Genomic DNA, 25,041 nt, shown 5'->3' on the forward strand with positions numbered 1-25,041 from the left:
GAACGCTTGAAAATGTTTGGACTTATCTATCTCAAAAGAGAATTTAAGATCTCATACCTTAGATATCAAGATCAATAAATCTATCCCAAAATCTAAAACACAATGACTAATTAATAATAAAATGCTTGAAATTATCTGTAGAACTGTATACTTCATTGAGGAGACTGTCACAGCATGCCAGATCTTTTTTCTAATTAACTAGCTGCATTTAGAAGAAACTGAAATGCTGGAGTGGTCTTCCCCCTTGTACAGCCTCTTTTTATGAAGGAAAAATAGCTTGGAGGTGCTGGAGAGAGCCAGTACCCATTGACACAAAATATCAGTAGAAACAACCAAATGAAGTTCCACTGTCTAAACTGCTTTTAAGTGGCAGTCATCTAACAGGACCTTAGAAGTCTAATAACACAGGCATGTGTCCTCATAACATGAACTTCTATTTCCTTGCTCAGACTAGGCATAAAACACCATTGGAGAAAGGATATCAGTTTTCACTTGTATGAAAGATTACTTAAAAATCATTCAGTAGTAAGTCTTACCCTCTTCTTTCAATGAATCACTACTTCAACCCTAACTATATTACTTTCAGACTCCTCTTTACCCATAAGAATCATCATATCTTGGGTAAACTCAAGGAATTATTCTTGATTTCTTTGTTTTCTTCTCCCTAAATACAAGTTATTTAAAGCTAGCATTTACCTTCTTTTCTCTTCTATTTACTCTGGAGCATACTCTGCCTTGCCCAGATGAGAGGAATAGCTCTCCCTGAAGTACTGAAATTTCTTTTCTAGTTAGATTTCAACTTAATCAGTCATTTCCCTGACATTAATGTTTGTCTGCTATGTTACACCTGATTGGTTTATCTTTTTTTAAAGGTTCAAAAGCTTCCTTTCCTAAGTCTGTCTTATTTTCTTATTTGCACTCTTTTTTTTTTTTTTTTTTTTGATTCAGTACAAATCCTAATGTCTATTTCTGAACTACCCTCTTGTTCCAGGAGCTATAGCTTCTACTCGATTCCACCACCGTAACCTAAATCATTATCAAAATGGTACCTATCACTGGAAGATTAGACTGCTTATTACTGTGTGCAAGGTTAAATTCAATAACCAGGCAGAAACACCAATTATGTAGTGGTTTCACGTTTACCAATTTTGACCTTTCCCGGCCAATGCACCATTTGTGTGATGGTTTAGGTATCTACCAGAATTCTACTGTGAGATAGGATCACGAGAGAAGCAAAAACAAACCCAAACTTAGAGTACAATGATAAATTTATTAACACACACTAAAAAGAAGAAAATGAAAATCAAAATTTAACTTTCAAAACACTCCTCCTCCCTGCCACAAGTGTTCACTTTCGCACAAACAACATAAAGAGACAAAACTCAGAACTCTAGGTCAGTAGCACTTATAAAATAGTCTTTCATGCAGTCCTTTTAGAGAGAGAATTCTCTTCTGATTTGTTCTAGTAACTTTCTGTTGTAATTTAGATTTAGGGGGGGTCCTCGGGGAGGGTTGCCCAGGAGCCCCCCAGGCTCTAGGTTCGTTGGTATTTGCATGCAGGCAGGCAAGGAGACTTTAGACGGCTGGTGAGGGGCTGATGAGATGAGGATTTATTTGGAGTTCGACTCCAGGAAAGCAACATGGTTACTAAGGGAGAGGGGGAAGGAGGGGAAGAGGGAAGGGGAGAGGAGCGGAGCCTCCGGAGGTCTCCAGGGCAAAGAGAGAGCGAGCTGTCTCTGCTTGCACCCTTAACAGGGAGCTTCGAAATGGGCGCGGAGAGATCTTTAGGCCAATTGGGTTACAGAGACATGATACTGCAGGAAGGTTACAGACTTGGGATAAACCATACAATTCAAGGGGTGAGCCAGAGCATACCATTTCAATAAAATGCAATTCCACAACTTTCCACAAGAAAAAACAACCAGTCTACTTGTGGCCTTTAACTCTCACAACAGCAGTTCACCTGGGAGCTTCTACAGTTGTGGACCTCCCATATCACATAGCCTTTCCCGTGACTACATATGGGCCATGGACTCATGCATACTAGGGTATCATTTTTAAAGATAAACAACTCTAAAGGCAAAGGATTCTTCATCTCAGGGAACAGAGATGTCTTTCTCCCTTCTTCACTGGTGCAGAGAGCTTCTTATCTCTCTCTGTTCAAACATCTCATGGGATCACTGGATCACAGTTTCTTATTCAATATTCACTCAGTCACAGATGCCTTTGCTCAAATCCACAAATCCAAATAATAATCTCCCCAATTCACAATGTCCACAATTTAAAGGAATACTCTAGCATATTCATATTACAGTCTGTTACCACAGCTCATAGGAGATTTTCAGCCTAGGACTAAGGCAATTTTTCATCTTTTCCACCTAAGGGCTCACTCTTCCTTCACTGACTCTGATATCTTTATATTGTCCCTTAACATATCTTCAATTTGGCCTTTTCTCTCTCTCTCTCTGAGAAGGGTTAGAGTTCTGAAAGCTTCATCTGTGTCAGGAAAGAGTTAATAATTTGCCCAGGTCTTCTCTCTCTTGGCTGTGGCTCATGGTGTCAGATTTCAAGGCTGCTGCTGGGGAAAGAGCCCAGAGGTCAGAACTTGGAGCAACCCAGCAGTCAGGAATGAAAGCAGCCAAGATCGGGGATGACACCACCTCTGGTCTCATGGGGTGGGCCCAGCTCAGGCTTGGGGCTGCTCCCAGGGGGAAGGGGGGGGTCCAGGGGGAACATCTCCCCCAGCCCTGGCCAGCGGCGTGAGCAACTGCAGGAGCAAGCTTTAAAATTGGCTAGATGTTAGTAGCTGTGGCTTTACCCTTCCCCGCTGGCACCTGCTACTGGGGCCTGGCCATGGCCTGGCCCTGCAAGCCTGGTGGGGCAGTGGGGCCTGGTCCAGCCTGCCCAGCTGCCACGTGGCAGGTGTTACCTACTCCACTGGCTGGAAGGAAAAAGGACTGGCTAGGACACAGTCTCAGCTTTTATATGGGTGGGTAGTCCCAAAGTTGCATTCTCCTTCCTCAGTGGTCAAACAATATGCAGCATTCAAGAATTGGCTTCTGATAGGTCCCTGTCCTTTCCCCAGGAAATCATAGGTCCTGACAGGACACCATTCCACATTCCTCTCCAACCAAAAACCAAACTGTGTCAACCCATGGCATGCTAGAAAGACACATTTCTGTTTGTGAAACCATTGCCTTTACCACTGATTTAGGATGTCCATTGACCTAGACAATAATGTTATATTTGGTTTATACATTTAAAGACTAACACCCTTCATACAAGAGAAACAGATTTGAATGACAATTTCTTGAGCACAAATACAAGGTATGAATTTCACAGCAAATTCAAAAGCTATCTGAGTAGGAGTTTCATTTATCTAAACAGAAAAATAGAAACCTTTTTGCATATATGCTACCTTATAAATGAATAACAAAACAAATATCTAGTGGTAAATAACATAAGTTGAATTGAACTTACATCAGTAACTGATGTCAGGATTTTAGAGTCACTTACTAACCCATATCTGCTGTAATCCAAACTAGAAACAGTCAATTTTAACAAGTGATCCTGGTTCTTCAAAGAACAAAGACTAAGAAGACTGGGGGAGGGGGAATAAAAATTAGCACTTGAACCCGCTCAACCCCACTTATTTATTCAATCGATAATTTAAACTTAAGTACTCTGAATTAGATTTTCAGTTCTATAGATGCAGAAGAGTACAAAGTAGGGTTTCATGAAATGGAATGTCTTTAAACTGTTATAGCTTTTAGAGTCAAAGGGAGACAAAATAACGCACTAAACCACAAGAGAAAAAAAACTTCAGTATTTTTTATAATTGTAGTGTAAGTTTTGTTGGTGTACTTGGATTGATGATTGAGTACAAAAATAAATGTTCATGAAACTCTGAACAATTCCACATTCTAAAACGTTCTATGTATACAGCTTGCCATAAGGTTAGTCCTATTAACTGTCTAGATTTTATTTATTGTAAATGAAGCTTTCTGTAGTCAGTAAAAACCTTGCATTCTGATAAGCAATGAAAAAAAAAAATTAAAAAAACCCCAGAGTATAGCAAAAGACCTGAATTTTCTCTTAAAAAACCTATATCTCAAATAAACTGGCCATTGGTCAAATTACTCACAAAAGAAGATAAGTTTATTTGTACCCAAACAAATTTTTTATTTCCAAAGCTTCACTCAAATATTTTAGACTGAAACTTAGGTACAGCATGCATCATCATATTTCACACACAGTTATACCAACCAGTTTGTTGGTCATGCTTGTTTGTTTTTTTAAAAAAACATTTCAGTACAGTACCACCCTTTCTGATACTGATTTCTGTCAGGCGCAGACAGGCATAAGTAAGCGATTTTGTAACATGATCACCCATATCTGTTCAGTAAGATGGACTAAAAGACCTCTTAAAAAAGCATCCCAAACTCCCACAACTGAGGAGCTTTACTTGAAAATAAATTAAAACAATTTAAAAGTGATCCCAATGCACAGTTTACAAGTTTCATAACAATTATACCTGTAAGCACAATTTAAACACAGAAAAACCCTCACCATTGAAACAGATTACATTTTTCAAACATTTTCACTCCAAGAGAGTGACAAGAAAGAGTACCAAAAAACAGAAGGTAGTGCTGGCTAACGGTATTTAGTAACCAGTTATTTTGAAGACTACATTCAGGTTTCATTCCCAATGAAGAATTGAGCCAATTTACAATTTATTTAGCCAGTTCCTCCAGGTAACCTTGTCCATCCAAACAAAACAAAGAGTAATAGCATTTACTAGTAAGAGAATTGGTTCTCTCTACTGAAATCCATGATTTAAAATTTCTTAAAATGTACAAACACAATACAGATAAAAAATAGAAATGCAGTTTGGCAAACACAAGACTAAACAAATGTCTTGGTTTGGAAAGACAGGTATCTGTCAGGGAAACCTGGAGTTTGCCTTGGAATGGCGAATGTAAAACCCCCTCCCTCCAAATTAGTACAATTTTGCAATTAGGAGCTTTCAGGCAAAAAAATATGGGAATAGGAGTAACAGTTCTTTACAAGGAATAAGAAAAAAAACCAAGCAAGCAAGCAAATAAAAGTCCTAGAAAACCCTGACAGAGTCAGGAGTACAACCTGACACCCTGTCAGCCAGGGTGTTGGAAGCAGTCCAAATAAGTCCTCCTGGAGTGACAGATGTGGTTCTGCTGGAGTAGAGATGATCCTGAAGTGGCGGTGAGATGAGCCTGGTCTTCCTCTGAGAATCCAGTGGAAAAGAGGATGCTTCGCTGTTCTGAATCTCAAGTTTTATCCAGGTAGGAAGGCTTTACTCCTCCCACTGGGTGGAGCATCTCACAATGGAATGATTTAATTTTATCAGTCATGCAGTGAGCCTTAATGGCTCATTAACAGCAGATATTACCCTGGAGGGAGGATGGGTCGTGGAAGAGATAAGGAACAATGGTCCCCTGGTTTTAACAGCTGGCCCATTAACAGAAGGCATCTACCCCCCTCCCCCCTGGAGTTACAAGAGATAAAGGAAAAAAAATCTCCTCAACTGTTTTCAACAGATGAAATAGAATATACAGTTTTGGTTACATAACCCAAGACAACAAAAAAGTTCAAGACAAATAAAAGCAGTTTATTTTGGTGACATCTTAGGACCAATTCCATTCTTTCCAAGAAAAGGATTGTTCAATGACATTTTCCTCTGTCCCAAGGTATAAAAGTCTAGCACACAAGAAGAAAAGAGGCAGAGAAACAAAGGATATACAGAGAACAATCCCCCCCAAAAATCCTAAATGAAACCCACCCCAACACAAACAAAAATCCCACAACCAAACCTTAAGTTGTGATACATATAGGTAAAACCTTACAAAAGAAACGCCTTGTAAAACATGGTTCAGGCCTTATTACTTCGGCTAAGCTAGCCTGCTAAGCTCTCATGAGAAAAGAATTCTAACAGTTCGAATAATTTTGCATAACAGTCTATTCTTGTGAGAAGACAGTTCACATTTGTGGGGAGGAAGATTCTACCCATGTGAAACATTCACTTCCCAGGAGACATGAATGTAAACATATCTAGAAAGAGAAAAGTTTGATGGACATGTACAGTAGCCATTACCAACCAATGAACTGAGTTTCAATGAACTGCTGACCAAGGAGAGTTAAACACGGTGCCTTCTGATAATCATATAAATATGAGCTATGTGAATAAAGATTTGGCTATTCTGCACAAAGAACAGGTGTCTTTGTCCGTCTCTATTATAACAAAGTTGTATTCAATAAAACTCCTACTTAAACAGTCATCTCTCCAGTGTCTTATCATTACGCTCATCATTTTAGGTTTGACACTCAAAGTCTACAGAAGTCTCTACTAAAATTAAGGGTTTTTTCCTCTAAGTGGCATATAGCAGCAGTACTCATTCTACCTTCAGTCTTATAGATAGAAATTTCTTACCTCTTCTGATTCAAGAAGAAATCCAGTCAATTGACAACCCACCACGGTGAGCTGCTTAGCCTTGGCATAGTCCAGATACAGGTTGGCATATAGTTTACTACTAGGCTTGTAAAAATATAGCAATCTCCTTACAAACCTATGGAAAGCAGAAAGAACTTGTTATGTTTCAGTAAGACAAGGACAGTCGCATTTCAAAATGATGCTGGTATAAAATATTTTGTCACTAAATTAGCTTACTGGCAATAAATTTTCAAGTTACTAAGGGAGTAGCAGGTGTCAGTAATGAGCATCTAGACACAATTTCAGAGATGAAGCTGTACTGTTTGTTATAAAGGATTTCCTATGCCAGAGCATAAGAATATTATAATACTTAAACAAAGGAACACAAAATCTCTATGCTGTTAGAAGCTCTATCTTCCTTCTGATTTTCTTGCTTATAATTTACTCTGCTGTAATTTATCCTGTGATGAGTTTCAAAGACTATACTATCTAGACTTACAAAGAGCTAAAAAAGTCTATATAAATGTTGATATGAGATGGCTTTTCTTTAGCTATAATACTTAATGCTACTGTGAAGAAAAAATTTGTTTTTCCAGAAAAAGGCTATATTTATTCATAGACAGTATTCATTCACCTCACTTGAGCATTTCTGAAGCACAACACAGTGATTGCAAATGCAGATTCTCGTCCAGAATTCTTGATATCATGGTGAACAATACAGCTTGAATTTTGCACTGCAGGAATAAATCTACAGCAAAAAGCTTCCCCTATCGACTCTTAGTTTAGAAAAACCACACTTGGGCTTTAAAAGAACACAGAATATTCTGTCTGAAAGCAGATATGTAATGCATTAAGAAAGCACAACTAAACCACTACCATTAGTTTAAAGAGTAAGCCGCTATCTCGACTCTAAACACAGACCAGTTTATAAAGGAAATATGAGAGATTTGTTAAATTTTGGCAAATTAGGTATATTTCATTCTGGGTTATTAACAATAAATATATTTTTTATATTAGCAAACACATTTATATAGAATTATAGTATCATTAAGGTTAGGAAAGGCCTCCAAGATCATCAAGTCCAACTTTTGACTGAATACCCAAATGCCTACCAAACAATATTGCGAAGTGCCACGTCTACTTGTTTTTCGAACACTTCCAGGAATGGTGAGTCCACCCCTGTGCCGATGCTTAAACACTCTTTCTGTGCAAAAAGTTTCCTAATATCCAACCTGAATGTCTCCAGCACAGCTTGAGGATATTTCCCCTTGTCCTATCAGTAGTTTCCAGGGAGAAGAGGCCAACCCTCACTTTCCTACAGCCTGTCAGGGAGTTCCAGAGAGAATATGTATATGTACATGTCGTGGTTGCGGGGGGAGGTGAATTTTTCCAGGGGGACGTGGGCAGGCCAATCAGTGATTGGCTTTTCTGCTGGCACCTGGATTGGTCACTCGGAGGTTTGGACAAACTATAGATTAGCAATTAATGTTTAGAAAAAAAAATAGGAAAAACCCACAAATTAAATTATGGCTATGATTACAATAGGACTACCACTTATGCTGGGAACACTATAAAAGTTGTCTGATCACTTTTTAGTAACCATTTAACATAATGAAGCATGAGCCTTTCAGGACATGGTTTAGCTTTAGAATTTTCCTCAAACTCATGTAGAATTAGCTTTCCACACCTACAAATACAGAACTACACTTCAAAGTATTTTGCTTAATCAAATGAATTTCTGAAATGCATGTTAAAACCATTGTCCAAGAAATAATTAGTAACACTATTACCACACATGCACAAAAGTAATAAAAATGCCTTAATGCTAATAAACATGAAAGGAATTAGAGCTGTACTAATTGTCTTCTCAAATTACACATGCTTCCCTTGCCATTCATAGCAATTACAAATAACTTCCTCTTGGTTTTGATGAAAGCTATAACTAAAAAACTGTACAACAGTAGACCTATTGTGTGTCTGTTTGGAAAGACAGGTATCTGTCACGGAAAACTGAAGTTTCCCTTGGAATGGAGAATGCAAAAATTTTGTTCCCTCTAAATTATTACAATTTTGCAATTAGGAGCTTTCAGGCCAAAATATGGGAATAGGAATAACAGTTCTTTACTAGGAATATTAAAAAAAAAAAAGAAAAATACAAATACAGTAGTACAAAAAAACAAACAAGCAAACAAACAAAAGTCCATGAAAACCCTGACAGAGTTAGAGATACGACCTGACACCCTGTTGTCAGGGTGTTGGAAGCAGTCCAAGTAAGTCTTCCTGGAGTAACAGATGTTGTTCTGTGGAGTACAGATGATTCTGTAGAACAAAGGGTCCAGTGCTGGTGAGATGGGTCCGGTCTTCTTCCGAGAATTCAGTAGAAAACCGGCTGCATTAGTGTGTTGCAACCATGAGGCCTGAGAGGCCTCTCTGGCGATCAGTTGCCTAAAATAAAGAAATGCCTAGTCATGGTGACTGGACCAAGTAACCCCTCTCCTGCCCTTGGACCCTTTCTTATCTCCCTGTAAGACAATAGGTCACTTTTACCTCGACTCACACCATTGGACCATTTCTCAAAACCTCGGTACCCTATATAAACCCCACTGTTGCCCAGCTCAGTGGAAGAGCTGTTCCTGAAACCCTTCGCAGAGGATGCCAATAAAGACTCATCTGTGGAACCTCATACAGCGCTTCTCCTCTCTCTCCCTGAGTCTGCCGGAGGCACTTAGCAAGCTAATGAGCTGAAATCACTATAGAGCTAAACCTGCTAAGAGCTGAAATCACTTATAGCTGAGCTTACTAAGTATTTCCTGTGCCTGGGAGTTTAACCCGAGGTGCTTGGACAGGACGTACTTAGAGGTACCCTCTATCCAGGAATACCTAGGGCAGTCGGGATCGGACTGATCCTGAAGCCCCAAGAAATATAAATTAGTGTTTGGGACTGCAGGTTTTATGCTGGTGGAAAGGCTTTGGCTCCTCCCACTGAGTGGAGCATCTCACAATGGGATGAAGTAATGTTATCAGTCATGTGAGAGGCCTTGAATGGCCCATTCACAGGTGATGTCTCTCTGAGGAGGATGAGTGCAGGAGGAGAGAAGAACAATACCTCCCAACAGGTTTTAACAGATGAAAAGAGAATACACATTTTTGGTTACATTTTCTAACCTAAGACATTATCCACCTCTTATTCTATTATCATCTGTATCATATCTAAATCAATAAACTCAATTTTTATATATATACAAACACAATGAAACCTTATACACAATTCTCACTTAAGATTAGGTTTCCCTGTGGCACACAACAGGTTTCTCTATCTTTCTGCATTACTCACCAAGTATAACCAGGTCTTTGAGCAAAAACAATCCCACGGATGGGTTTGCCTTTGCCTGAGACGAGATTAATCTAAACAGTCTTTCTTAAAATACCTTTCATGTGTATCACAGGGACTTTATGTCCATCCACCATGTGCAAGGGTTCAGACTGGGCAGGACCAGCTCAACTGATGAAGCCTCGGGTGTTGACCATTGTCATGGGTTGGCGCTGGCCAAATGCCAATGCACCCATGAGTGTATATTTTCCCTAATGAACTACTGTGAGATGTGGTCAAGAACAGAGCAGAGCAGGCCTAAAACTTGAAATAGAAAAGAAAACTTTATTAAACTACATAACAACAGAGAACAGAAAAGAAAAGAAAACCTAAACACCCAGAAACAGAAATGAAAACCTCCCAGAACATTTCTTCTCCTCCCCCAATTTCTATCCCTTACATGCTCAAACAGTTAACACTTGCACATTACCCTCATCTGACTTACTTAAACCAAAACCCTGGGTTCCCAATCAAAGTCATCATCACTCAAAAAAACCAGTCTTCAATCCATCCAGGGAGAGAGGAGTCTCGCACCACAGACCCCCCACAGGAAACACAGGTCTACCCTCCCATGTTCCCATTTCACCCATGGCACCACCTGGAGAAGTCTGCCTGGGTGACACCCTCCTTTCCGTGTCCAGTGCTCTCACCACCATCCGTGGACCAAAACCGCATATAGGGCTCTTTTAAGGATGTTCGGCCAAGTACCAAAAACCAGCCCTCTTCTCATACTGGGACAAGCACTCCCCCCCACATTTACCCCTGGGGCCAAGGGTTCCAAGAACAGACCTCAAAGTCTTTGGTTTTGAGCCAAATGCATCCACCCAAATACAGTCTTATTTATGTTCAGGAGAATTCAGGGTCCATCTATGGCTAACATTACGCAAGAAAAGTCCAGCCCAAAAGCCACTCCTCTTCATCTCTGCCATCGAGGGGGTCCTTTTCATCGTCCTTTATCATCTCTGTCCCAGGGTCTCTCTCTTCTGAAACCACCAGCCATGAGAATCAATGTCTGGGAATAGTTTTCTTCTGCCTCAGGAAGAGTTAAAAGCTTCTGGCTCCCGGCAAGGCCACAGGCCCAGGCACTTGCAGGCTTCGGCAACTCCCACATGCAGCAGCTTGGCACCTTCTCCCTGGGCAGGGGGGGAGACGGGATGAGGAGGGGGGGGACTGGGATGGGGGGACAGAAGGCACCTCCAAAGTTCTCCACCCCTCCATCCTGGATGGGGCTGGCTTAGGTCCAGTCCCATTCTCTCTCTTCCCCCCCATACGGGCCTACCTCAGCCTGGCCACCTGGCCCCCCTCCCCCACCCAGCCTGGTAAGCTGGGCAGGGGGGGAGGAAAAAGATGCTCCTCTCCTGAAAGTGGAGCCAGAAAGAGAAAGTCCCTCTGGGAGTCCTTGCTTTTAACCCCTTGTGTCCTCAGAGGCGTGTCCAACCTCTCAGTGGCCACCGAAGGTGCCAACATTCAAACCTGACCACTGATTGGTTTGACCTCAGCTTCCTGAAAAACTCACTTCCCCTCAAACCAGGACAACCATCCAGGTGGCTTTTGCTAAGTTCATTTCTCAATTCTTGAAGGTCTCTCTGCCAAGTGCTTTCAGGGTAGTCGTAAGTAGTCCATTGCACTGTTCAACTTTCCTGGCAGATGGTGCATGATAAGGGATGTGATATATCTATTAAATACCATGTTTTCTGGCCCAGGTGTTTATAAAGCTTTTCTTGAAATGGGTCTCATTGTCCAACTCGATTCTCTCAGGGGTGCCATGCTTCCACAGGACTTGCTTTTCCAGGCCCAGGATGGTGTTCTGGGCAGAAGTGTGAGGCACAGGGTAGGTTTCAAACCATTTAGTGGTGGCTTCCACCATGGTCAGCACGTAGCGCTTGCCTTGACGGGTTTGGGGAAGGGTGATATAGTCAATTTGTCAGGCTTCTTTATACTTATATTTGGACTACCACTCGCCATACCATAGGGGCTTCACTCACTTGGCCTGCTTGATTGCTGTACACATCTCACAGTCATGGATAACTTGAGAAATACTGTCTATGGTTAGGTCCACCCCTCGGTCTTCTGCTCACTTATGGGTGGCATTTCTGCCCTGATGACTTGAGGCATCATGGGCCCATCGAGCTAGGAACAACTCTCTCTTATGTTGTTAATCTAGGTCTATCTTTGACACTTCTATCTTGGCAGCTTGATCTACTTGCTTGTTGTTTCAGTGCTTTTCATTAGCTCAACTCTTGGGGACATGGGCATCTACATGGCGGACTTTTACAGGTAGCTTTTCTACTCGAGCGGCAATGTCTTTCTACTCATCAGCAGCCTAGATTGGTTTTTTCCTACGTTGCCAGTTGGCCTTTTTCTACCTTTCCAGCCAACCCTACAGAGCATTGGCTACTATCCATGAATGATTGTAGAGGTAGAGCTTTGGCCACTTCTCTCTCTGCGCAGTGTCCAGGGCCAGTTGAATAGCTTTGAGTTCTGCAAGTTGACTTGATCCACCTTCTCTTTCAGTGGCGCCATACAGCTGCTTTCTACTTCTGGTTCATCTTTACAATGCGACAGGAGCTATCAGTGAAAATAGCTGATTATATGGTGGAGCTTCTTCGGCATGTATCACTTGCTTTTGTTCCTCTTCATTGGTGAGATCAAAGTTTTTACCTTCCAGCCAGCTGGTAATTACTTCCAAAATCCCAGGGTGATTCGGGTTTCTAATACAGGTGCGCTGAGTGATGAGGGCAATCTATTTGCTCCATGTGGCATCGGTGGCGTGGTGGGTAGAGGGAACTTTTCTTTTGAACATCTACCCCAGCACTGGCAGTCAGGGTGCCAGGAGGAGTTGTGCTTCTGTGCAAATCACTTCTGAGGTGGCTTGAACTCCTTCATAGGCAGCCAAGATTTCTTTCTCTGTGGGAGAGTAGTTGGCTTCAGATCTTTTGTAACTTTGGCTCCAGAATCCCAGTGGTCGGCCTCGAGGCTCACCAGGCACCTTCTGCCAAAGGCTCAAGGACAGACCACGGTTCCCGGCTGCAGAGTAGAGCACATTCTTCACTTCTGGTCTCATCTTGACTGGGCCAAGGGCTACCGCATGAGCGATCCTTTGCTTGACCTGGGCAAAGGCTTGTTGCTGTTCAGGGCCCCAGTGGAAATTGTTCTTCTTGTGGGTAACCAGGTAGAGAGGGCTCACAATCTGGCTGTACTCAGGAATGTGCATTCTCCAAATGCCTATGGTGCCTAGGATAGCTTGTGTTTCCTTCTTGTTGGTTGGTGGAGACATTGCAGTGATCTTGTTGATGACCTCAGTGGGAATCTGAAGCCATCCATCTTGCCACTTTACTCTCAGGAACTGGATCTCCTTGGCAGGTATCTTGACTTTGCTCTTCTTGGTGGCAAAACTAGCTTCCAGGAGAATATGAATGATTTTCTCTCTTTGCTCAAGCACTTCTCTTGCCGTGTTTCTCTACACAATGATGTCATCAATGTACTGTAGATGTTCTGGAGCCTCACCCTTTTCTAGTACAGCCTGGATCAGTCCATGGCAGATGGTGGGGCTGTGCTTCTACCCCTGGGGCAGTCAGTTCCAGGTGTACTGCACGCCCCTCCAGGTGAAAGCAAACTGAGGCCTGCGTTCTGCAGCCAGAGGAATGGAGAAAAATGCATTAGCGATGTCGATTGTGGCATACTACTTTGCTGCCTTGGACTCCAGCTGGTACTGGAGTTCTAGCATGTCTGGCACAGCAGCGCTGAGCAGTGGAGTCACTTCATTGAAGCCACGATAGTCCTCAGTCAGTCTCTATTCTCTGTCAGACTTGCGCACAGGCTAAATGTGGCTGTTGAAGGGTGAGTGGGTTTTGCCGACTACCTCTTGGCTCTCTAGCTCTTGGATTATCTTGTGGATGGGGATTACTGCATCTCGATTCGTCCGATACTGCCAGTGATGTACTATCGAGGTGGCAACAGGTACTCTTTGCTCTTCTACTTTCAGGAGTCTTACTGCAGATGGGTTCTCTGACAGTCCAGGCAAGGTGTCCAATTTCTTAATGCCCTCTGCCTAAGACATTGTGTCAGAATTTGTCAAGTGCGGACATCAAACACTAATATATGAAATATGAAAGTAGCATTATGTTAAGGTTTAAAATTAAAAGGGCATTTGCAAAGCTGATATGATTTTTGTTTAGGGACTAAATATAAAAAGTATCTGTGCACAGAAGCGAAACCAATAAAAGACCTGCTTATTTAAAGTACATATCGGAATCTAATTATATAAATTTTCATGTTAGCTACTTATCTATAAAGTTTCAGAATTGTGACACAAGGAATAGTTTATTACATTATTAAACCACAGTTTTTCCAAATTTCTTTCTTCAAAGGAAGTCTGTGTAACTTTTAGGTACCTGTGCAGTTGTTCATCTTTATAGTTCCTTAGATTTACATTTGGCCACTAGAAAAAACAACAAATATAGCATTTTATCAAACTTATGCAACAGTTTTTGATTAGTCACTAAAATTTACTCATTTCTAGTATGTGGAAACCTTTGAACCCCTCAGGGGAATCCCCAGGGCCTTGCCCTGGAAGAATATACCATAGAGTCTCCACCTAGGCTGAAAGAAAAGACTTCTCCCATGGTGCCTTGCAACACTATGTGATCTACCCGTTTTGCTTTCCCCATATGACCCTAATTCTCATGGTTTCTCCTTTCCCTGTTTCTCCATTGGTTGTTGCATCCCTGGTGGCCTGCCCCGTGTCCCCTATAGGGCATTGCCCTTTGCCCTGCCCTTTGTACCGCCCCTGTGCTCTCAGACCATTGGTTCCTGACCCCTTACCAAACCACTGAGCACCACATGGTCCCAGTCCTTTTGTTGGTGGAGGGTTAAAAAATATAATTTCTGTATAAGTTAACCACGGGGTTAAGTTGAGGTATGTATGGGGGGAGGAATGTAGAGAACTTACAACTGGAACTTGACGCAGCTTGGCTTTGGAACAAGCGTCAGCTTCTACAACCAGCTCCATGCCATTCTAATGACCGAATCAAGTGTGACTGCAACTCAGGGGATAATTGAGAAGCATTGTTTTAACCAAATCAAGTGTGGATCAGGGTAGAAGCGTAGGTATGATTTAAGATAGTAACTAAGGAATAGGATAATCAGTATCTAGGGGTGGAGGTTAGTTAACATGTGTATAATTTAAACTATAAAAATCACAAATCGACTCTGTATTTTTGGGGCACAAGATTTGGGCACTGTATGCCCCTGTGTCCCCGCGCGCAAATAAAGAACCGCATACGATCGCCTTCGTGTGGTTATATGTTTTCCTATGCTAACACTTTGTCCCTGATTCCCTTCGGCGTGTTGGAATAAACCTTCACTGGAATTTATAATACAAAAGGCCCTTCTTGCCTCTCTTCGCTGAGCTAGCTGCAGTGTGTGTGGTGTGTGGACTTGACTGCTTTGCCTGAGTGCCTATCCAAGCGGCCTTTCCAAAAGAGATGCTTATTGGGGATAGGTAGCAGCAACCACCATCTAAATTCCACATTGCTACACTACTATGATTCCATTCACCTAATAATTAGAAGTTTTCTTGCATCTAATGTTACCTATAAAATACCTCCTTTTATTTATTGAGAAGCCCACATTCTTGCTCTAAGAACTGTTGTTTTATTTTCTAGAGAAGGACAGGGAATTTCAGGCACATGCTGTGTGTACAAGTCCATAATTCTAACAAATATAGCAAACTATGACATGCTGATGAAAAATAAACAATTTTGCTCAGTATCTTCTCTGCAAATAGCAAACAGATTTTGAGACACAATAACAGGGAAACTGGGTTTTGTTGTTGTTTTTCACTATTAATCCAACTTGTTTTATAAATAATAATTTTTCTGTTATAGCTCACTTAAATTCTGCTTATTAAAATGATTTAAAAACACCTCTGTTGATACTTTGTAAGGTGTTTTAAAAAGAATCACACAAAGCCATAATACCCTCTCTTGGATCTATCCTTTCTTCATATTATATTTTCCTCTGTTTTTACATCCATTTGTTTTTCAAACACTAAAATTAAAAAACCTTAATTGTCAACTACATAAAATTACCATTGTCAAAGTACTACACAGACTAATTAAAATGTGAAATTCTGAAGAACAGTTTTTTGATAAAGATTCTAATACTGATTCAAAGGTAAAAGTATCTATTATGAATAATCACAGCTATGTAGTAGTAATACAGTAATAAGTCTGTTAACAGTGGAATTTGGTGGAGTAAAGCTACTGAGTAAAGCAAGTTTATCAGTCCCTGAAAAAATTCACAGAAATATTTAGGGATTTTTTGGCGGGGCAGAGAGTGGGTGGGTGTTGGGTTTTTTTCAATATAATCTTGATAATGTCTGTCACCATTAATCGTGTTAGTACTTTTGTCATCTTTATAGCAACAAAGTAAAGACAGCAGTAAGAAAATCTTAGAAAATGTTAGTTGAGGTAACAACAGATGGATGATTTTGATGCACAAAATGACAGAAGCAATTTTGGCTCTAAGACTATACTGAGTACTTAGAAAGTTTTCTTACTCAAAGAAACAAGAGGCAGCCTATTCCCTTAAAAGCTGTATATTAAATATATTAAGATAATGCCCTCTCTGTCAGAGATATTTCCTGCACTTTTTGTGAAAATAAATTAATTTTGTAATGAACTTGATGTTATGGGACTATTTCTATTAGTTCAAAACATACAATAAGACTGCATATTACTGATGCTTTAATGTGTGGCTTAGTCTAAGCATCTGAAGCTTGATCTATAACTCACCTCCAGATAATTTTCTGAAGTAAAAGAGGTTATGGAATATAGTTTGGAATTGATATGAGAAAGTCAAAGCTCATATGCAAAATGGAGATGACTCCTCCTGTTCTATTTCATAAAAACAGTATCACACTTTTTTAAGGCCACCTTTAGTATGGTTCTTATCAGATTCCAATTCCACTTGGGGTTCTCTTTATGACTGAGAACCTGGCTGTCTCAGATTCATTACACGTGCTTCTGTATCCTGGAATATAGACATAAAAAACCGCTACATTACATTGCCTTGCATTGTGTTTTGTCACACAATATACTTACTGTTCATGTAATAATCATTAAAAGGTATATGCTCCACAGTATTTTGCATTTGAAAGTAAACTGTATGGTTATAATACTCCATTAAAAAACTAACAGTAAGGGATAATACTTGGGACTAAAAAGCATTAAAACTTATTTTAATTTCACTCCTCAATTTCTAGAAATACAATATAGTATCCACAAGTAGCTATAAGACAAATGAAATGAAAAACTACAAAGAAGTCACACAATGGCTCTGAAATAAATGAGAGTAGAGTTTGGGGTAGGGGGTGGTATAGGATTTATGTCTCCAAAACACAAAATCAAATTCAGTTCTGAAAAATCAATAATGGTAATACCCTTAAAATAAAGATGTCTTTCGGCACAGGGTACTGATCCTTTTATTTGTGAGTTAAGATAGCATTCTGAATAATATGACCTAAATGGAGGCTGTAAGGTTTAGGTCCTCTTTTCTTTATCTCATGTGAACATTTCAAGTAGCTGAGTGGGGCACTTGCTCATCTAATAGAAAAAAACTATAATCAGTATTTAACAATTGTTATTCAACTAAAGAGTGTTACTGCTATATCTTGATTTAAATAAACATAGCTCAATAAAGAATTCAAAAATAGTTACAAATCAAATAAAAAGAAAATAATTTTCTTTATAACTTTTTATACTTACATATCTCCCAGTCTTGTACTGAAATTATACAGAAAATTATGTTTCACGATTTCTAGCACCAAAGAATAATATTGCAAAGATGATGGAAAGCTACAAGCTTGTTGCTATTACTGAGACTTGATGGGATGAATCCCATGCCTGGAGTGCAGCTATCAATGGCTACAGGCTGTTCTGAAGGGACAGGAGGAAGGAGAGATGGAGGGGTTGCCCTCTACATCAAGAGGTGGATTGAGTGTGAACAGATGTCTGGAGAACAGCCACGAGCAAGTGGAAAGCCTGTGGGTAAGAATCAGAGACCAAGGAAACAAAGGGAACCTCGTGGTTGGTGTCTACTACAGGCTGCCCAACCAAGGGGAGCCTATTGACCAAACCTTCTTGTTCCATCTACAGGAGGCATTGCACTCACAGGCCCTTGTCCTGCTGGAGGACTTCAACCATCCCGACATCTGCTGGGAAAGCAGCACAGTGAGCTGTAGGCAATCCAGGTGATGCCTTAAGTTTTAGCTTTCATGTTTTTCAGATTCTGTGCTACCTAGGTGTGTAGCTCTGAGACACATATTAAGTGTAAGTTCTCTTCACAGGGTAGGTAGACAAAACAATCCTTTTCAGATGGAGACCAAGGACAACTGTTACAAGTTTTCAGGCCCAAAAGCATAAACAACGGTGGACTGAGGGGAGAGAACAAGGAGGATGGAACTTCATAGCCTGAAGCTATAACTGGACAATTAAACCCCAATATGCAAATGGACCAGAACTTATAAAAGTGTGAAACCTTGTGAATCAGTCGTCCATTTTGTGACCATTTTGGGTCCATTTGGGGTGTAGCCCCGGCCAGACTCTTGTACTGCCCAAGGTGTATTCTTTAAGGCCTTTTAATAAATACCTACTTTATTCTCTTAGCTCTGTCTAGTCTCTGTTCCAGGTCAGCCTTCTCAAGGCATCATGGGAGACTCCTGGAATGCATGGAGAGGGACTTCTTGAACCAGGTAATAGACAGCCCTACCAGAGGGGATGCAATACTGGATCTGATAGTCACAAACACCAGTGAGCTAATTGGAGACATCAAGATTGCAGGTAGCCTGGGCTGCAGTGATCATGCACTGGTGGAGTTTGCAGTCCTGAGGGATATGGGTCAGGTAAGGAGTAAAGTCAGGACCCCAAACAGCTGGGAAAGCAAACTTCCAACTCTTCAGGGAGATTGTCAGTAGGATCCCCTGGGAGACTGCCCTCAGGGACAAGGGAGAGGAGTAGAGCTGGCAGATCTTTAGGGAAGTCTTCCATAGAGTGCAAGAGCCAGTGATCCCCAGGAGCAAGAAATCAGGCAAGGAAGGCAAGACTGGCATGGCTGAGTAGGGACTTGTTGGTCAAACGAAAAGGCAAGAAGGAAATGCACAGGCAGTGGAAGCACTGACAGGTATCCTGAGAAGAGTATAGGAACATAGGCTGGTTGTGTTGGGATGGGGTCAGGAAGGCCAAGGGGGAAGCTGGAGCAGAACTTGACAAGGGATGCAAAGAATAACAAGAAAGCCTTCTACAGGTATGTCAGCCAGAAAAGAAAGGTCAAAGGTGTTACCCCCCTGATAAACAGTGCTAGAAAACTGGTAACAACAGATGAGGAGATGGATGAGGTACTCAACTATTTTGCCTCAGTCTTCAATGCCTACCTCTCTTCCCACACCTCTCAAGTGACTAGACAACAGAATGGGGACTGGGAGAGCAAAGGCCCTCCCAGTCTAAGTGAAGATTAGGCTCATGACCACCTGAGGAACCTGAACCTACATAAGTGTATGGGACCCGATGAGATGCATCCCAGAGTCCTGAGGGAATTGGCTGATGTAGTTTCCAGGCCACTCTCCATGACATTTGAAAAGTCGTGGCAGTCAGGTGAAGTCCTAGGTGACTGGAAAACATAGTACCCTTCTTAACAAAGGGTAGAAAGGAGGGCCTTGGGAAATCCCACCCTGTGAGCCTCACCTCTGTGCCTGGGAAGATCATGGAACAGATCCTCCAGGAAGCTCTGCTAAGGCACATGGAGGACAGGGAGATGATTTGGGACACCCAGCATGGCTTCACCAAGGGCAAGTCCTGCCTGACCAACCCAGTGGTCTTCTCTGATGGAGTGGCTTCATCAGTGGACAAGGGAAGGGCAGTAGATGTAATTTTTGGGGCATCTGTAAAGCCTTTGACACGGAGCCCCACAACATCCTTGTCTCTAAATTGGAAAGAGATGGATTCAATGGGTAGACTCTTAGATGGATAAGAAAGTGGTTGGATGGTCTCATCCAAAAGGTAGTGGTCAATGGCTTAGAGTTCCAATGGATATCAGTGACCAGTGGTGTCCCTCAGAGGTCCATACTGGGACCAGTGGAATTTAATATCTTCAACAATGACATAGTGGGATAGAGTGCATGCTCAGCAAGTTTGCAGACAACACCAAGCTCAGTGATGCAGGTGACACACCTGAAGGATGAGGCCATCCAGAGGGACCTGGACAAGCTTGAGAAGTGGGCCCATGGGAATCTCATGAGGTTTAACAAGACCAAGTGCAGGTGCTGCACCTGGGTTAAGGCAATCCCCGAGATCAATCCAGGCTGGGGATGAGCAGATGAAGAGCAGCCCTGCTGAGAAGGACCTTGAGGATGCTGGGGGGTGAGAGGCTGGACATAAGCTAGCTATGTGCACTGGCACCCAGAAAGCCAGTTGTGTGCTGGGCTGCATCCAAAGCAGCATGGGCAGCATGGGGGAGGGGGGAGGAGGGTGATGTCTTGGGAAGGCTGACCTGGAACAGAGACTAGACAGAGCTAAGAGAATAAAGTAGGTATTTATTAAAAGGCCTTAAAGAATACACCTTGGGCAGTACAAGAGTCTTGCCAGGGCTGCACCCCAGATGGACCCAAAATGGTCACAAAATGGACGACTGGTTCACAAGGTTTCACACTTTTATAAGTTCTGGTCCATTTGCATATTGGGGTTTAATTGTCCAATCACAGCTTCAGATTATGAAGTCCTATCCTTCTTGTTTTCTCTCTTCAGTCCACCATTGTATATGCTTTTGGGCCTGAAAACTTGTAACAGTTGTCCTTGGTCTCCATCTGGAAAAGGATTTGTTTTGTCTACCTACCCTGTGAAGAGAGCTTACTAACCCTTAATATGAGGCTCAGAACTACACCCCTAGGCAGCACAGGATCTGAAAAACATGAAAGCTAAAACTTAAGGCATCATGGGAATCTGGCCCTCTGCCCTGCTTAGGTGAGACCCCCCCTGCAGTGCTGTGTTCAACTCTGGGTCTCCATCACAGGAAGGACATCGACCTGTTGGAGCAAATCCAAAGGAAGCTACTAAGTTGATCAGAGGGATGGAGCACCTCTTCTACAAATAAAGGCTGAGAGAATCGGGATTGTTCAGCATGGAGAAGAGAAGCCTTCAGGGTGACCTAATTGTGGCCTTCCAGTACCTGAATGGAGCCCACAGGAAAGCTGGAGAGGGACTATTTATGACAGAATGTAGTGACAGGACTAGGGGGAATGGCTTCAAACTGAAAGAGAGAAGGTTTAGATTAGATAGTAGGAAAAAATTCTTCCCTGTGAGGGTGGTGAGGCACTGGAACAGGCTGCCCAGAGAAGCTGTGGCTGCCTCATCCCTGAAAGTGTCCAAGGCCAGATTGGACAGGGCTTGGAGCAACCTGGTCTAGTGGAAGGTGCCCCTGCCAACCTAGGCCATTTTATGATTCTATGAAAGTTTGATAAAATATTGTGGCAGGAGTATCAGTAATATATTTCCTGCTTTTTATATCCAAGCAGCTCAGCAACTGTATGTAAGAAACTTTCCAGGAAATGATAGGAAGTAATAAAAATTACTTTTGACATGTGCAGAAACAATTAATTGTAAAATAATGGTAGGAGAAAAAAAGTTTTGCTGAGCAAATGAAATAAGGAAGTCTAATAACAAGGAGGTATGTGTCCCTTTCTTCCCCATCAACAAAAATTCTCATAGGGTAGGAGAGTGATTTTTTTTGTATTCTCTTCAAAGAAATATCAGTGAATTTGATCACCTACTTAAATTGCATATATTTAATCTGTTACAGGGTTTACAGTTTTTTAGAGTATGAAACTATGCAGAGCATTTACCAAAACCAGGATCCCCAAATATAACAAATACAACACCTACAAAATTACTACCTGACAACAAACCAGGACTTCTTACTACTCTATCAGGTATGTCCACAAATGCAAAAAAGCACAAAAACTCCAAGTAATCCACAAACATCTCTTCCTGCTCTTCATCCTTTCTCTTCTCCCAGCGCTTTGATCAAGTGAAATACCCTGTGAAAGAGTTTTGGATATTGTTTTTTTCAAAGATTAACTGTGTTTTCACATATCAAAATCTTTTAGTGACATATAAAAAACCTTCAAAACTAAAAAGCAAAAGAGCTTTAAGTTTTTGGGAAGCAGTCTACAAGCAATATTTATCACTTCACAGTAACAGTTCGAAAAGATTCTTTATCATTGGCATCACAATGAAAGACAAAATACAAAGTAATGTTGCATTTATCATAATACTGACCCAACAAACCAGATCAGGAATGGCAAGAATAATTAACAAAAACATTTCCTCTCATTTACTATTAAAAAACCCCACAACAAGCTCAGCTTAAATGGTCTTCTACAAAGAAATGCGAGTAAGACCACTGTGTTACAGAAACACATTTAAAGACACTGTAATCTGTCAAGTTATTTGACTTATTTCCTCAGGAGTTTTAAATTGTGTGAAGTACCCAGGAGATGGTGTTTTATGACAGAGGACTTCTGAGGTTAAATTGCAGGTATTGTAGAGGTGCAGAAAAATTCTAAAATATAAGGAAAACAAAATAAAAATGCCCACAGATTTTCAAAATTTCAAAATTCATTTATTTCTCATTCAAAGAGGAATAGAAAGTTTTTATAAAAATTTGCTTCGAGTCAGATGTCTAAATATACTTTATTTGATTACGAGTGCTAAATAATTCCTAATGCTACTCAACATGCCACTGCAGAATACTGCACGGTATTGTTTAAAATATCTGCTCATATTCAAGTTTTAATGTAATTACTATTGTTACAATGATAATTTTCTTCTGAAGAAAAAAGGGTTTAAAAAAACAGCCACATGCCAATATTACAGTTTTTGCTCTTTTTCACACTGATTTGGTGCATAAATATTTCATTAGCTACAGATAAACATCAAAAGACAAAAAATGGTGCAGTTTTTTTTAGTTTGGAAAGCTTAATTGTATCTAAATGCCAAAAAAGAATTGTGAAACAATGGAGAGGCCAAACACACAGAGCACATCGGACAGTGCCTTAGAGTTCATTTAATAAAAATTCTGTACAAGAAAAATCTTGCAATCTATGCAAAAGTGTTCCAAAATCTACTATCAAAACTTTGTTTTCAAATTTCCTTATTTCTAAATTGTTACTGTAAATGGATCACACTTTTGGAATCATACACTAAAAACTTTTCACCAAGAAGTGTCACAGAGCATTTCTATATTCTATTTTTCTTTTAAAGACAGCAGTGGTTTCAGTCATCACAAAAACTCATAGGTTTTTGTTCTACTGCAGGGGGAAAAGGACATGCACATACTTTCATTTTCAAGTATAACTCAGAATTCTTAGTCTTTTCTCTTTCATGATGTCAAAAGATGCTGCCATATTCATTAGTGTTGGTAAGCAGTGCAGATGATGGCTGTGAGAATGCAGAAAGATTGTGTTTGCCTAAGAAATAACAGAAGACCAGTTAGAATAACTTATTACAACATTTTCAGCCATCTCTTTAGGATCAACATTTGACGAATCTATCACTTTTCACAGGACTCACAAATGCATGGTAGCAAAACTACCTTTGGCATAACATCAGTGTTGCAAAAATTACACATACCATGGTGAATATCTGATCTAATTAATCCATCTGAAATAGAATTGAAAAAAACTTAAGATAGTATTACAACTCAGTCTTCTTTCAAGGCCTTCTCATTTTTATTTTTTGCATTGATAGGTTTTAAAGCTGTAAAATGCAAAAGCACATAAAGCATCAGATATTCTTATGTCACATGTATAAAAGTACTAAAAACCTTAAAATAAGAAACACTAAGCTAATGATGTTAGTTCAGTACTTTGAGCTACCAATGATTTTGTTAAAAAAATTATCTGATAAATAAACACAACTCCATAAGTTATGGGACATTTAATTGTTTTTATTTTGGGAAACATTTGGGCTTTGGGAAACAATTTGAGTAGTTGTGCAAATACTTTTGAAAACTAAAGAATAATGAAGATAAAGAAATTACTTCAATTCTGTAAAATTGAATAAGAGCACAAATATTTGTTCAATATTTTGATAAACAGTCATCTCAGACTAGTGAATCATCTCTTTACAAAACTAAAATATGTCTATGCTTGGCAGCATACTCAAACTTTAGTGTATCTAATCACTTCCATTCAAATATATTCCAGAAGCCACGAAAAATAGACGTTAATGCACAATAGTTTATTTAAACTGTACAGTTGACTGAACACTCAAAAAATCCCACCAGTTTATTAAAGAACAAATAAAATCACTGAAGACACTAAAGAACAGAATTGTTGTGGTTGTGAACCATGCAGCTGAGCTGAGCTGTTTTAAGTGAATGTAGTGATAAGCAATCCTATACCTCAAGATTGTGGTCTTGTTTTTTTGAGCATCAAGGACAGGCCAATCTTGCACCACTCATATGAGTCTATAGTCTGAAGGTGTAGACAATATCTCATAAATCATATTCACTTTTTTGTAAGAAAAAGTTGTATTTCACAATATTACGGTCTCTTATAAAGTAGTTCATTTGGGGAAAAAATGATTTTAAAACAATCAAACCACAAGAAAACTGATTAAAAAGTTTTCTGCTGCATATGCTTCTTGTCATCAAGAAAGGCCATGAAAATGTAGAACTGTTTTGCAAGAAAGGTAAATCCTATCATTTCATGTGCCTAACAGTTTCTCAGCAGGCTGCAAGGTAGTACTGCAGTGTATATTGTTGGGAAGGATGAAGTAGAAAGACCTTGCAAATATGGTGGTTTAGATTCTGGGAGTCTGAGTTCAGCAAGCGAGATAGAAATGAAAGCATGCTTTGAGATTTAGGGTGTAGAGTACAGGGCCATCAGCTTGTGAACAACGATGTGCTAAGCTGAGGGCCAGCTCCCTTGATTAAACAATACCCTTCTGCTTGCCTTAGGTAATGGGACATTTCTATTGGCTGTATGTAAATGTTGTTATCTTGTATTAGATTGGTTGATCCAGCACAGACTATTCAACCTGGAAAGATATTTAATGTATGGTATTCAGAACCTCCCTCTCATCCCGTCCTCTCTTTTGCCTTCCTCTCTTTCCTCTTATCCCCTCTTTTCCCCTGCCCTTTCCCCCTC

At 40.6% G+C, this 25,041-nt stretch overlaps 1 pseudogene; it reads right to left on the minus strand.

The window, feature by feature from the left end:
- Window positions 1-25,041, minus strand: part of LOC134564980 (rapamycin-insensitive companion of mTOR-like) — a 102,458-nt pseudogene that overhangs the window by 59,269 nt on the left and 18,148 nt on the right.

Source organism: Prinia subflava (assembly GCF_021018805.1).
Source record: "Prinia subflava isolate CZ2003 ecotype Zambia chromosome W unlocalized genomic scaffold, Cam_Psub_1.2 scaffold_31_NEW, whole genome shotgun sequence".
In the NCBI taxonomy this organism is placed as follows: Eukaryota; Metazoa; Chordata; class Aves; order Passeriformes; family Cisticolidae; genus Prinia; species Prinia subflava.